The 14,100-nt window shown below is 35.6% G+C and overlaps 1 pseudogene; it reads right to left on the bottom strand.

Annotated features, from left to right (window-relative positions):
* Nucleotides 1–3,617: 3,617 nt before the first annotated feature.
* The window catches only part of LOC126028314 (E3 ubiquitin-protein ligase RNF146-B-like), a 66,715-nt pseudogene continuing 56,232 nt past the window's right edge, over nt 3,618–14,100 (bottom strand).

The raw sequence follows: 14,100 nt of genomic DNA, 5'->3' as shown, positions 1-14,100 counted from the left end.
TAGGCACCAAATCTAGGTCAGCTGCATGCAAAGCAAGCCCTCTACCCACTGTACTATCATTCTGAACTCTGACTTCTTATTTTTAAGAATAAATTTTAAAAAGACTAAAAACATGCTCTTGAGAACTCAGTTGTAATTCAGGGCAGGTTTCTAGAATACAGGAGAGTTTCAACTCAAGAACAGCTCTTTATGATTCATAGAAGTGGGCAAAAAATAGAAGAAATACAATGCTATCAGAAAAATTGGTTTGAGCAATCATGAAAATGGTTGTAGGTGGAACAGAATGTGGTTTTCTGAAAATGACTGTAAAGCTTCTTGTATTACAGTTGCTGACCAGCACTCATAAAGTTGCAGACTCTTAGTGACTCCTCAAATGCTTATTGGGATTTTCCATGTTTAAGAGGAATTATAACTAAAAGTATATACTTTTTTGTGAATGTATCACACAAAATAAATTTGATTATTATGAATAAGACCACATATACTATTTCTTCTAGGACCATAACATTTCCATTATATTTCTTTATATTTCTCTATATATAGAGTTAACCTATGACATTTTGTTTGTACATTTCCATTCTCATTTGAATATATTTCTTTGATATTTTTGTTTATAGGAAATGTTAAGCTTTGTGTGTAACCAGATATTTTGGTAGAGGTTAGTTGTGGAGTCCAACTATATGGTTCCATATTGGAATTGCATCTCTACCACTTACTTACTCTATGCATTAGTGACAAATTACTTAAGGGCAAAGAATCAACATAAGTGTTAGGAAATAGGAATCACATCTTATTCCACTGTAGGTTTATCTGAGAAATAAAATATCCAATAAGAATCTGAGAAAAGTTACCGAAACCCATACACAAATATGGGGCACACAACTGATCTAGACCCTACAGGAAAAACATATGTATCTGATGGAATGGACCATAAAAGAACTGGTCTACAAAATATTGTTGATTTTGTGGATATTGATCCTGTGAAATTTCAGTAAAGCATCTAGGGGTACCTGGAGTCACTCTTGAACTTTAGTCAAAATAAGAAAAGTAATGACAAACAGAAACTCTTTCTAAACAATATAAGGCTGCCATAATAAACTGACTAATAATACAATGTTGATTAATTAAACATTAATGTTGTAAAAATATTAATCTAGACTCGAGCCTAATATATGTAAAGTTCCATATTAAACTGCTACACTTATGTTCAATAGGAAGTGTGCATCTTTAAATAAACATTTTGAGCTCTCTGAACATTATTTACATCTATAGAAAAAACATAAAAGATAATTCTGAAGTATTTGTTAAGGTTAAATAATACTTTTGAAAATGATTTTGCACAGATTTTGACATCGATTAAGAGGACCAAATTAGGTATTTTCAATTTTACAATTATAGCCTCTGTCAGGTATTCTATACATTCTTATATGATTGCTCCAATAATTTGGTTATTTTTGCCTTGATTTTTAAAACTTTTTTGAGTATGTATCTGTCTGTATTAAAAAATATTTGAGGAGACAATATCTTCTTTAAGACTATTATATAAGGGATCAGAAGACTATAAAAACTAAAAGATTAACTCTACTCTTTAATATAGTGGTTTTACATATTAATTAGCCTCCAGTTAAGGTTCCCAGGGGAGAACCATATTCTAGCCTTTGAACCATATCTGCACCTTTCATATGCATGTACTTATTTGAATGTTATAATTTCTTTAATACATCATAGTGTCATGGTCACTCCACCTAACATGACTATTTTCTGCTCTTCTGGAATATATTCATGCTACTAATGATCAGTCATTTATCTTAGAGTAGTATATGGAAGGTTTTGGTTTACACAACTTTATATTTGATTTTGCAAGTTTGGCTTACCAGGTATGGTCTGAATTTAATACCATGCCTTTGTTTCTGTAAGTAAAATTTCCTGTCACCATATATAATGCCTCTGTGAGGATAAATGTAATGTTAGCATTAGCCTTCTCATAGGGCAGGATATTGTTGACCCCTTAAAGTAATATTGTGATTTTACCATCCAGGGAAGACTATCTCAGATATTTATAGTAGTAGTTATTAAAAAATAAAAAAGGGCCAGGGCCCGGAGAGATATCACAGCGGCGTTTGCCCTGCAAGCAACCGATCCAGGACCAAAGGTGGTTGGCTCAAATATCGGTGTCCCATATAGTCCCCCGTGCCTGCCAGGAGCTATTTCTGAGCAGACAGCCAGGAGTAACCCCTGAGCAACACCGGGTGTGGCCCAAAAACCAAAAAAAAAAAAAAAAAAAAAAAAAAGGCCGAGAGATAGCATGGAGGTAAGGAGTTTGCCTTTCATGCAGCAGGTTGGTGGTTCGAATCCCGGCATCTCATATGATCCCTTGAGCCTGCCAGGAGCAATTTCTGAGCATAGAGTGCTGCCAGTTGTGACCCAAAAACCAAAAAAAGAGAGAGAGAGAGAAAAACATATTGGTTAATGTTAGTGGGTGTTATTTTTTTGTTTTATTTCTAGTATTGACAATTTTATCAACTAAAGTGCTCCTAATATTTTAGTAGTCTAAACAAAAGAATCAAAGTGCCCACTTGGCCTATTTCAAATAAATACACAACATATTTTAATTTTCAGAAAATATTAAAAGCAAAATTTGTGTCCTTGGTCAATATTCTTTCAAGTTTTATTTATTGAAAAACTTGAAATTGGTGTCCAAGGAAAAAATGAGATAGAAATTTAATGGGGCCAGCTGCTGCATTCTGGTCTGTAATGAATGCTCCATGCATTATGGTTAAGTAAAATCATCCTTTAAAGATTAAAGTTGTTTCTAGATACTTAAATTTCTAGAAGTGAAATTTCCTGTTCATATGTAAGCTAAATTCCTAATATTTGTTAAATGTTTTTCCTATTGTTTTTCAAAGAGTTTAAACCAATAGATATTCCACTAATATTGGATGTGGATTCCTTTTTAGTTAAATGGTTTTATCTGGTAATTATGCTCCTTTTATCTCAGCACAAATATAAAACAAAGATTCACACAAAATTCTAATGTTAATTTTATAGCAGCCATATTTTCCATAAATGGGAAGTAACAAGAAACTTCCTCTCCAGGTGATGGAAACACAAATATATTACATATAAAACAATGGATGTTATTTAACATTATTAAGAATTGTTATATAAAGTCATGAAAAGATATGAAGAAAACTTAGATTCATATTACCAGTTATAAGAGTCAATGTGAAAAGAATATATGAAATATAATTAATACTGTATTCTAGAAAATTCAAAGTTATAGACAAATTCTAAATTTTAGTGAATCCCTTGAGTTAGAAGGAAGTGGGTGTGTGGGCATGCATAGCACAGAAGACATTTAGGGCAATAAAACTTTTATATATTATGATATAATGGTGTATATGTACATTCGTTTGTCAAAATAACTTTGACTATATACCACCAATAATAAATCTTAATAAAAACTGTGAATTAATGTGACAATATTATTCAATGTAGTTTTTTTAAGAGAGGTAACTTACCTCTCTTATATAAAATTTTGATAGGTAGGTTAAAGCTGGGAATACTCAGGTTTTCTATTAATTTTTGCTCAACTGTTTTCAGTATCTAAAACTACTCTAAAATTTAAATTGCTGTGCAACCAGTGGAGATACATCCTCAATCTCATTACTAACACCTGATTTTGTTTCTGTAATGGAGGTGTCTGGTGCTGGTCCTCTGCCTGAAGACATGATCTTCTCCTTCTGGATGATGCTTTATACTATCTTCACCAAGTTGTAAATGAGTAAAAGAGTCTTCTAGGAAAGTGTTTGCATCAAGAGTTGGTGTTGCAGGACTTGTTAACTGATCACCTACTGATGTCAGGGGCCTCACAGATGATAACTAGCAGCTGAACAGAAGCTCTCTATTTTGTGCTGGTACACTGTTCCATCTGCATTTTTCTCTTGCTATACTGTATTTACCATATTAGCATCACAATACAGCCTAAGTTCAGCTTTGGTATATCAATTGCTGTATTTTTCGCTCTATAAGATGCACCTGACCATAAGATGCACATAGTTTTTAGACGAGGAAAACAAGAAAAAAAATGAAAGTCTCAGTAGTGATCAAATAGTATTAAGCAAAAGCTCTATATGTGATGGTGAAAGTGCAGTAACCTGATTGGTTATGTGATATGTCTGCACAATAAAGGGGTGTAGCACTCTGGATGTCAAGTGGTTAGTATATGTTCTGCTCCACTGCACTCAGGCTTCAGCTCCCGGAGGCATTCACTCCATAATACGCACATTTTCCCCCATCTTGTGTGTGTGTGTCTTGTGATACAAAAAAAAAATACTATACATCTCGCTTAATCTTTCTGTGATGTCCATGTTCATTTCTCTTTTATTGAACTGTATTTTTTAAGATCGGCAACAAACAAAAACCCAGAGAAATAACTACACTGAGAACTATCATAACAATGTCAATGAGTGAGGGAAGTAGAAAGCCTGTCTCAAATAGAGGTGGTAAGTGGGAGGAGATAGATGGGGGCATCCATGATGATGATAGAAATGTTGCACTGGTGAAGGGGGTTGTTCCTTTTTTTTTTTTTGTGGTTTTTGGGTCACACCCGGCAATGCTCAGGGGATATTCCTGGCTCCAGGCTCAGAAATTGCTCCTGGTAGGCTCAGGGGACCATATGGGACGCTGGGATTCGAACCGATGACCTCCTGCATGAAAGGCAAATGCTTACCTCCATGCTATCTCTCCAGCCCCGGGTTGTTCTTTTTTTATGACTGAAACCCAACTACAATCATGTTTGTAATCAAGGTGTTTAAATAAATATATTATTAAAAAAAAACAGAAAACATCTGTGGTACATATACATAATGGATTACTTAGAAATAAGAAAAGACAAAATCATATAATTGGCTACTATGTGCATGGATGTGGAGAGTATCATGCTGAGTGAAGTCAGAAGAAAAGGAACAGATGCAGAATAATTTTCCTCTTATATGTGGTACAAAGAAACAGCAAAACAAACAAACAAACAAAAAAACCCAAAAACCTAGGCAAAGAAGCTGAAAATTTGTCTTTCGTAGGGAGCTCACCATGCTGGGGTGTGGGGAGGGACATGCAGAGGGACTGGAAAACAGACACTCTGATGAAGAACGTGGTATTGAAAGTTTTTATGCATAAAACACTGCCATTAACAATATTATAAATCTTGGTGCTTAAAAATAAATTTTAAATTAAAAAAATTTTTTTGCCTTTGTCCATTGTTTATTGAGCACAATAAATAACAAATTGTTTATTGAGCACTTACTCTGCAGTGTCAGTTAGGATGATGAGCAAAATGCTACCTTAGCTCTTTTTTTTATTTAAACACCTTGATTACATACATGATTGTGTTTGGGTTTCAGTCATGTAAAGAACACCACCCATCACCAGTGCAACATTCCCATCACCCAAGTCCCAAGTCTCCCCCCTCCCTACCCTACCCCCGCCTGTACTCTAAACAGGCTCTCCATTTCCCTCATACATTCTCATTATTAGGACAGTTCAAAATGTAGTTATTTCTCTAAATAAACTCATCACTCTTTGTGGTGAGCTTCCTGAGGTGAGCTGGAACTTCCAGCTCTTTTCTCTTTTGTGTCTGAAAATTATTATTGCAAGAATGTCTTTCATTTTTCTTAAAAACCCATAGATGAGTGAGACCATTCTGCGTTTTTTTCTCTCTCTGACTTATTTCACTCAGCATAATAAATTCCGTGTACATCCATGTATAGGAAAATTTTATGACTTCATCTCTCCTGACAGCTGCATAATATTCCATTGTGTATATGTACCACAGTTTCTTTAGCCATTTGTCTGTTGAAGGGCCTCTTGGTTGTTTCCAGAGTCTTGCTATGGTAAATAGTGCTGCAATGAATATAGGTGTAAGGAAGGGAGTTTTTTTTATTGTATTTTTTTGTTCCTATGGTATATTCCTAGGAGTGGTATAGCTGGGTCATATGGGAGCTCGATTTTCAGTTTTTGGAGGAATCTCCATATCGCTTTCCACAAAGGTTGAACTAGACGGCATTCCCACCAGCAGTGGATAAGAGTTCCTTTCTCTCCACATCCCTGCCAACACTGTTTATTCTCATTCTTTGTGATGTGTGCCATTCTCTGGGGTGTGAGGTGGTATCTCATCATTGTTTTGATTTGCATCTCCCTGATGATTACTGATGTGGAGCACCTTTTCATGTGTCTTTTGGCCATCTGTATTTCTTCTTTGTCAAAGTGTCTGTTCATTTCTTCTCCCCATTTTTTGATGGGATTAGATGTTTTTTTCTTGTAAATTTCTGTCAGTGCCTTGTATATTTTGGAGATTAGCCCCTTATCTGATGGGTATTGGGTGAATAGTTTCTCCCACTTAGTGGGTGGCTCTTGTATCCTGGGCACTATTTCCTTTGAGGTGCAGAAGCTTCTCAGCTTAATATATTCCCATCTGTTAATCTCTGCTTTCACTTGCTTGGAGAATGCAGTTTCCTCCTTGAAGATGCCTGTAATGTCCTGGAGTGTTTTGCCTATGTGCTGTTCTATATATCTTATGGTTTTGGGGCTGATATCGAGGTCTTTAATCCATTTGGATTTTACCTTCATACATGATGTCAGCTGGGGGTCTAAGTTCAATTTTTTGCAAGTGGCTATCCAATTGTACCAACACCACTTGTTGAAGAGGTTTTCCCTGCTCCATTTTGGATTTCCTGCTTCTTTATCAAAAATTAGGTGATTGTATGTCTGGGGAACATTCTCTGAGTATTCAAGCCTATTCCACTGATCTGAGGGCCTGTCCTTATTCCAATACCATGCTGTTTTGATAACTATTGCTTTGTAGTACAATTTAAATTTGGGGAAAGTAATTCCTCCCATATTCTTTTTCCCAATGATTGCTTTAGCTATTCGATGGTGTTTATTGTTCCAAATGAATTTCAAAAGTGCCTGATCCACTTCTTTGAAGAATGTCATGGGTATCTTTAGAGGGATAGCATTAAATCTGTATAATGCCTTGGGGAGTATTGCCATTTTGATGATGTTAATCCTGCCAATCCATGAGCAGGGTATATGTTTCCATTTCCGTGTGTCCTCTCTTATTTCTTGGAGCAAAGTTTTATAGTTTGTTTTTTTTTTTGGTCCTTCACATTTTTAGTCAAGTTGATTCCAAGATATTTGAGTTTGTGTGGCACTATTGTGAATGGGGTTGTTTTCTTAATGTCCATTTCATCAGTATTACTAGTGGTGTATAGAAAGGCCATTGATTATTGTATGTTAATTTTGTAGCCTGCCACCTTGCTATATGAGTCTATTGTTTCTAGAAGCTTTTTGGTAGAGTCTTTTTTAACTAAAATTACTCTTGCTTGCTTAACTATATAGAAATTAAATGTCTGGGCCTGGAGAGATAGCACAGTGGCATTTGCCTTGCAAGCAGCTGATCCAGGACTAAAGGTGGTTGGTTCGAATCCCAGTGTCCCATATGGTCCCCTGTGCCTGCCAGGAGCTATTTCTGAACAGACAGCCAGGAGTAACCCCTGAGCACCGCCGGGTGAGGCCCAGAAACTAAAAAAGAAAAAAAAAAAAAGAAATCAAATGTCTGTCTCTATTTTTGATTATGTTTGACTTTCTAATTGTTTCTCGTATTGAATTCTAGTTCTGTTAGTAATTCTTCTCATATTTATTTTTACTAACAACCCATCCAATGCATCAGGTACACAGGAGACAATACATATGTCTTATGCTTATTAAAACAAAATGCATTGTATTATTCTCACCTTGCCTAATAATTGTCCAAACTTTTTTTGTGCTAAGTAATAAATCCAGATGAAGTCATTTTTTTAAAAAAAAAGTTGAACTTGAAAGAGGGTACCAATATGAGCAATTAAATATTAGGCAATAAAACAAAGAACTATCAACCCCTAATCGCTTACCTGAAAGAGCAGGACAGTTGCTTAAATTGAAACAAAAAGATGTGGATACTGAAAATGTGCACATTTAACACCAAGAAGATGAATTACAAAGGCCACCCCAAATATTTTTCAAAATGATGAAACTTTATAATATTTTATCTTTTTACCTTTCACCCTTTGGTGAAATGTCTGGATTTCTTGGCCTGCCTCTGTCTGATTAGTAGGAGGGAAATTCTGACATAAGAACAGAAAATGAAGCCTTTATGCGCGTTTTGTGTGGAGGATGAAGTTGTTGTGCAGATTTATGCTAAGAATTTACTATAGCATAGAAGAATTGCAAAATCACAATAAGAAAGTTATTCCTTAGAGACAGATTACTCTAAAGTCTGGCTCCAAGTGGGCTTCCTACTTAAGTTTTCAGGCCCAACAATGACAGATGAATATATGGCCAGATATGAGAGGTGTGGTAGTTCACTCTTCCCACATGTTTCTCCAGAAAGCTAACTTTTACTGCTGGATAATATCTGATGCAAAGAAAAAGTAGTCACTATATATTCTCACCTGACTCAAACTGAAGGAAGAGATTGGAGCCTAAGTGGGAAATACAAGGACTCAAGAAAGGTTCTTCTGAAAATACTGGAATAGTCTCAGGCACTTCAAATTGGGAGTGGCAAACAGGATCCTCTTTATGTTTTGGTAATCCATTAAATCTACAGTGTGCTCTTCAAAAGGAATTAATGTTGATGGCAAAGCTATCACTTTATACCTCACTATCTTTTCTGATAAAAATATTTAAAAAATTTTTTTAACAAAATACAAAAAAAAACCCAGCTATTAACATTTCAGTGCTATTTTTCCCTTTGGGAAAAGCATCTTTTAGCTCTCTACTACTATTGTGTTCATTATACTGCCACCATCCATTTCTTCTTTTCCAACACCAGACATATTTTCATTTCCTCGGCTTGCTGCCTTGACTTCTTTTGGTGACAGTAAAGTTGACTTGTCGAGAAAATCCTTTGAAATTTCCTGTCGGCAGAGGGCACGTCATTTTCTAACCCAAGAGCCTCCCTTTACTCATAAATAGAAGAAAACATGCTTACAGGGTAGACTGCCTGGCTTGCAGACAAATGGCACATTCAGGAACAGTTAGAAAAGGTGTTAGAGAGGTACTCATTTGCTTTCCTATTTGTAGAAAGCATATTTATTGAGTGATTGATTTCACTAAAACCAGCATATCATCTTCATCAGCAGTTAGCTAGTTTGCAGTATTTTCTTTTTGACTGTTGGTTCATCCTCTTTTACCTAAGTCCTGGCTGCCTCAATATCTTTTCTCCTTGGCCTTCGAGCCTGCAGCAGCTGGGGATGTTCTCAGCCTTCACGTGAACAACAGAGACTTTTGGTTCCTAATGTAAATCAGACAGTATCAATAGATCAGATCAATTAGGAAATGACTGACCAGTGGCAGAGGATGGAACAGTGAGTATTAAATCTAAGCAGCCTGACAGTGAGAGTGCACAGTAACTGAAATTTAAATAAAGTCTTCAGCTCTATGCTTAAGGTTAAAATATAAATTTCTGCCACATAATATTATACTCATCCCTAGTAGTGCATTTTGGGAGTTGGGCTGGGAAAGGATATGGAAAGGATAGGCCTGTGATTAAAAGTCTAACTAACATGTTTCTGTTGAGAAATTTATTTACTGTAAGAAACTTGTTTGTTGATAGTTGAGAACTCTTAGTATTAACCCAGTTTTCTTGAGTTTGTTTATTTTATAGTTCAGTATTGTTTAGTTGAGAGCTCTTAGTATTAACCCAGTTTTCTTGAGGTTTGTTTATTTTATAGTTCAGTTTTGTTTAGTTTCTTCAAGTTTTTCACCAGTGTGTGTCTTATCTGTGCATTACCTTCCAGTCCTCATGACTTTGCATTGCATCTTATTTTCCTAAATAAAATGACGTAAAATCATTGCTAAATTTGGCACCTATAGGATATCTGCTATCAGTATGAAAGGGAAGTTTATGTGAGTATAGATGTGAAGTGGAATTTTAAAATAGATGAATAACAACTATTTAATGGTAGAGTTACTGAAATGGAAATGTAAAGAAAGATGTTAATTACTTATGTGTCAGAATGTTGTCTATAACACTTCATGGCATTCTGATACACGTTGCTGTCTAATCCTTGCAGTTTAAGATTTCTCAGTCTGCATTTTTCTTTTAGTTTACAGAATTTATAATTTAATAAACACTAGAGTTTATAATAAAATTTAAAAAAATAAATATATTGAATAAAAATAAAAATTAACGGTGGAAATGTTCCACCCTTTTACACAGGTTTATTAAAGTTAAATTCTTCTAGGAGAACTTTTTTGTAAAGAGAATTATTTGTTACATAGCCATCATTAAATAACATACAGAGCAGATATGATTAACTTTTCTCCCTTGCCTGCTGTTAGGAAGTAGTGCTAGTTTGGTAGTTTCCCATCCTCCCTCCCTCCATCAGTTAACCCCATCAAGGGTTGTTCTGCAACAGTTTCTGAAGTTCCAAGCATCCATGTCCTCTTGAATTTCTTCCTCTTCTTTGCCTTTAGTAGGTAATAAAATGCTGTAGAAGTTTTCTTTTGTTAACTTAGGTGTATATGTGTCTTATCTTCTCTAAAGTTCTACTTGAGATAATAAATCTTCAGTCCACAAAGAAGGCATTCAACTTGTTGTTGTTATTTATTGTTGTTGTTATTGTTCTTCTCCTCCTCCTCCTCCTTTTCCTCCTTTTCTTCTTCTTCTCCTCCTCCTCTCCTTCTTCTTCTTCTTCTTCTTCTTCTTCTTCTCCTTCTTCTCTCTTCTTCTTCTTCTTCTTCTTCTTCTTCTTCTTCTTCTTCTTCTTCTTCTTCTTCTTCTTCTTCTTCTTCTTCTTCTTCTTCTTCTTCTTCCTCCTCCTCCTTCTCCAATAAGCAGTGGTACATTTAATTATGAAGTATAAATGTATTAATAAAGTTAAATGGCTTTATTTAACTAAATTTTTGTAAAATAGATTGAACCTAGAGCCTCATACATGTGTAATTGTACGTTAACATTAATCATGTTTATGGTGCCTGAGCAGTAGCGCAGAAGTAAGGCATATGCTTTGCACACAGCTGACCCAAGATGGACCTCGGTTCGATCCCCAGCATCCCAGATGGTCCCCAAGGTAGGAGCAATTTCTGAGCACATATCCAGGAGTAACACTCGAGTGTCACTGGGTGAGGCCCCAAAACCAACCAAACAAACAAAGAAATCAAAACATTTATCATGTTTAATATTGAAACTTTTATTTATAAATAATAATAAATAATAATAATTTATAAATAATAAGCTTATTGTGAAGTGAAACACATATAGTGGTAAAGAATTCTTTTTTTGTATAGCATATTTGAATAAAATATAAGTAAATAGGGGCTAGTTTGGTGGCGCAGCGGTAGGGCGTTTGCCTTGCACGCAGCTGACCTAGGACTAACCGTGGTTTGATCCCTGGCATCCGATATGGTCCCCCAAGCCACGATCTACTTCTGAGCATATAGCCAGGAGTAACCCCTGAGCTTCACAAAACAAAACAAAAAGTAAATAAAGTAAATAAACTTATTTTTTATTTTTATTGATCTTCCTGCTTGAGTTTTATAAGTTAAAGAGTTGCATTTTGCTTCACTTTATTATCCAAACATAATCCATTTCATATATAGTATTTTCCGGTGTATAAGACAACTTTTTCACCATAAAAAACTTCTTAAATGTCGGAGGTCATCTTATCTGCCAGAATATGGCATGCTGAGGCTTACTCCAGCTTCAGGGACGAGTGATCCGCCCCCTCTTACCACCAGCATCCCTCTGTTTAGCTTTTATGGGGCACAGAGGAGGCCTCTGTCTCTCTCTAGCTGTCCTATTAATCACTGCACCCCAGCCAGCTGCTCTTGGAGGAGCCCTCTCCCAGCTCTTGGAGGGAGTCCTCTTCCAGCTCTCAATGTAGATCTTTGTTTTATGTTTACATGTTTGATGACAAATAGTCTTATGTTTATAAGTGACAGTTTTCCATTTAAGTACATGTATGACTTAGGCATTTGAATTAACATTTCCATATTGAAATCAAATCTTAAGGTTTTTAATTTCCATTTGTTGTGAGTTAAAAGAGAGGTACTCATATATGGTGAATATAACCCCAACCCTATATTTTAACAGGAAAAGTAGGGGTTCGTCTAATATGCCCAGTTGTCTTATATGCCAGAAAATATGTCATATATTATTTTAATTTGTCAATCTATCTGTATCAGTATATGTATCATTATCACATATTGGCTCTTTATTTTTTTTATTTTTTGGGGGGGCCACAGGTGCTCAGGTGCTCCCGACTCTGTGCTCAGAAATTGCTTCTCTGGCTTGAGGGACATATGGGATGCTGGGGGATCAAACTCGTGTTCATCCTGGGTCAGCCGCATGCAAGACAAATCCCCTACCACTGTTCTACCATTACAGCCCATTTGGCTATTTATTGAGGAATTTTATATCTGCATAATAACCAGACATTTTTCTGTTACATATATGTATAATTATTTATGTATAAAAGTAGGATATTTATATAATACTGAGGGAAAGAACTATTAAGTGTACAAAAGATTTCTGTGTTCCAAGTAAGTATGGCATGCAATTCCAATTGCACTTTTTGACAAATTAGTCTAGAAACACATTCTTTAAATTTTTGGGACTCAGCCAGCTATGCTCAGGGTTTACTCCTAGATCTGTGCTCAGGTTTCACTTCTGAAGAGTCTCAGGAGATCAATCATATTGAGTGCCAGGGATCAAAAACTGGCAGCCACATGCAAAGCAAATACTCTGCCTTCTGTAATATCAATTTTTCTTTTTTTTTTTTTTTTTTTTTTTTTGGTTTTTTTTTTTTTGGCCACACCCTGTGAGGCTCAGGGGTTACTCCTGGCTATGCGCTCAGAAGTTGCTCCTGGCTTCTTGGGGGACCATATGGGACGCCGGGGGATCGAACCGCGGTCCGTCCTAGGTTAGCGCAGGCAAGGCAGGCACCTTACCTCCAGCGCCACCACCCGGCCCCATGTAATATCAATTTTTCCCTGATTATTTGAATTTATGGCAGTGCCTCGTTAATTCCCAAACTCAAGTTTTATTTATATCGTACAAAATAGTATTTAAAATTAAATTATGATGACATTTTGCACATTTTGTAACATTTCTTCACTTAGAATCATAGTGCCGATTATCTGGACTGGATAGATAGTAGAAAACTCACTGACAAAAATAATTTATGAGTGCAAAGTCAGAGGCTACCCCTGAGCATTGTGGGAGCATTGTGGCCCTAAAATAAAATAAACAAAAAACAACATACTATAGAAAATAGTTTCATTATAAGAACATACTATGTTCTGTTTAATAGACTGTACTATTTGGTTGCATGTACAACTAATTGCCCAGATAAAAGTTCCCAATTTAAGGGCATATACATTATTTTCTATATTTCTCTATTATAAATATACATAATCATTTTTATACAGAGGTTTTATTTTTTTTATTTGAATTTTAGGAAGAATGTTGAAATACACTGTGAACTTGCTTTTTATTTTGTTTTATTTATTTTGGGGTATACCTGACAAGTTCTAGTTCTCTGCTCAGAGATAATCCTGGCAGTCTTGGGGGACCATATGTGAACCATATGTGATTTAACCTGCAATCAAACCCCAGTTGGCCACATGCAAGGCAAGTACCCTCTCTGCTGTGCAATGCTCAAGCTACCAGCACTTTGAACTTGTTTTCAAACCTCTACTTTCTGATCGTTGTAATTGTCTTTCTCATTCCTTCCAGATTTATTATCATGGGGTTTCTAATCTCACAATTTCTTTGCTCTGAGCTCTGCTAAATTTTTGGATAAAGCATACAAACGTATCACTTCTGGTTTTTCAAATTTAACTCAATTATCTTTTACTTTAAATGTTTTCAATGTTGGCCAGTAACAACAATCTGTAACACAGATGAAAAAATATAAAGTATGCCAGAAAAATTGGATTGAGAAACAGTGAGTCTGAGATATTGTTTCTAAGACCAAAAGAGTTGCTGTTGTATAGCATTAGTGTCCATAGGCATAAACATTCATAAAATAGGTGAAATATAGTTCTATATGGGAAACT

Source organism: Suncus etruscus, chromosome 14, assembly GCF_024139225.1.
Source record: "Suncus etruscus isolate mSunEtr1 chromosome 14, mSunEtr1.pri.cur, whole genome shotgun sequence".
Lineage (NCBI taxonomy): Eukaryota > Metazoa > Chordata > Mammalia > Eulipotyphla > Soricidae > Suncus > Suncus etruscus.
The sequence above is the reverse complement of the archived record's forward strand: the minus strand, read 5'-3'. Positions and strand labels throughout refer to the sequence as shown.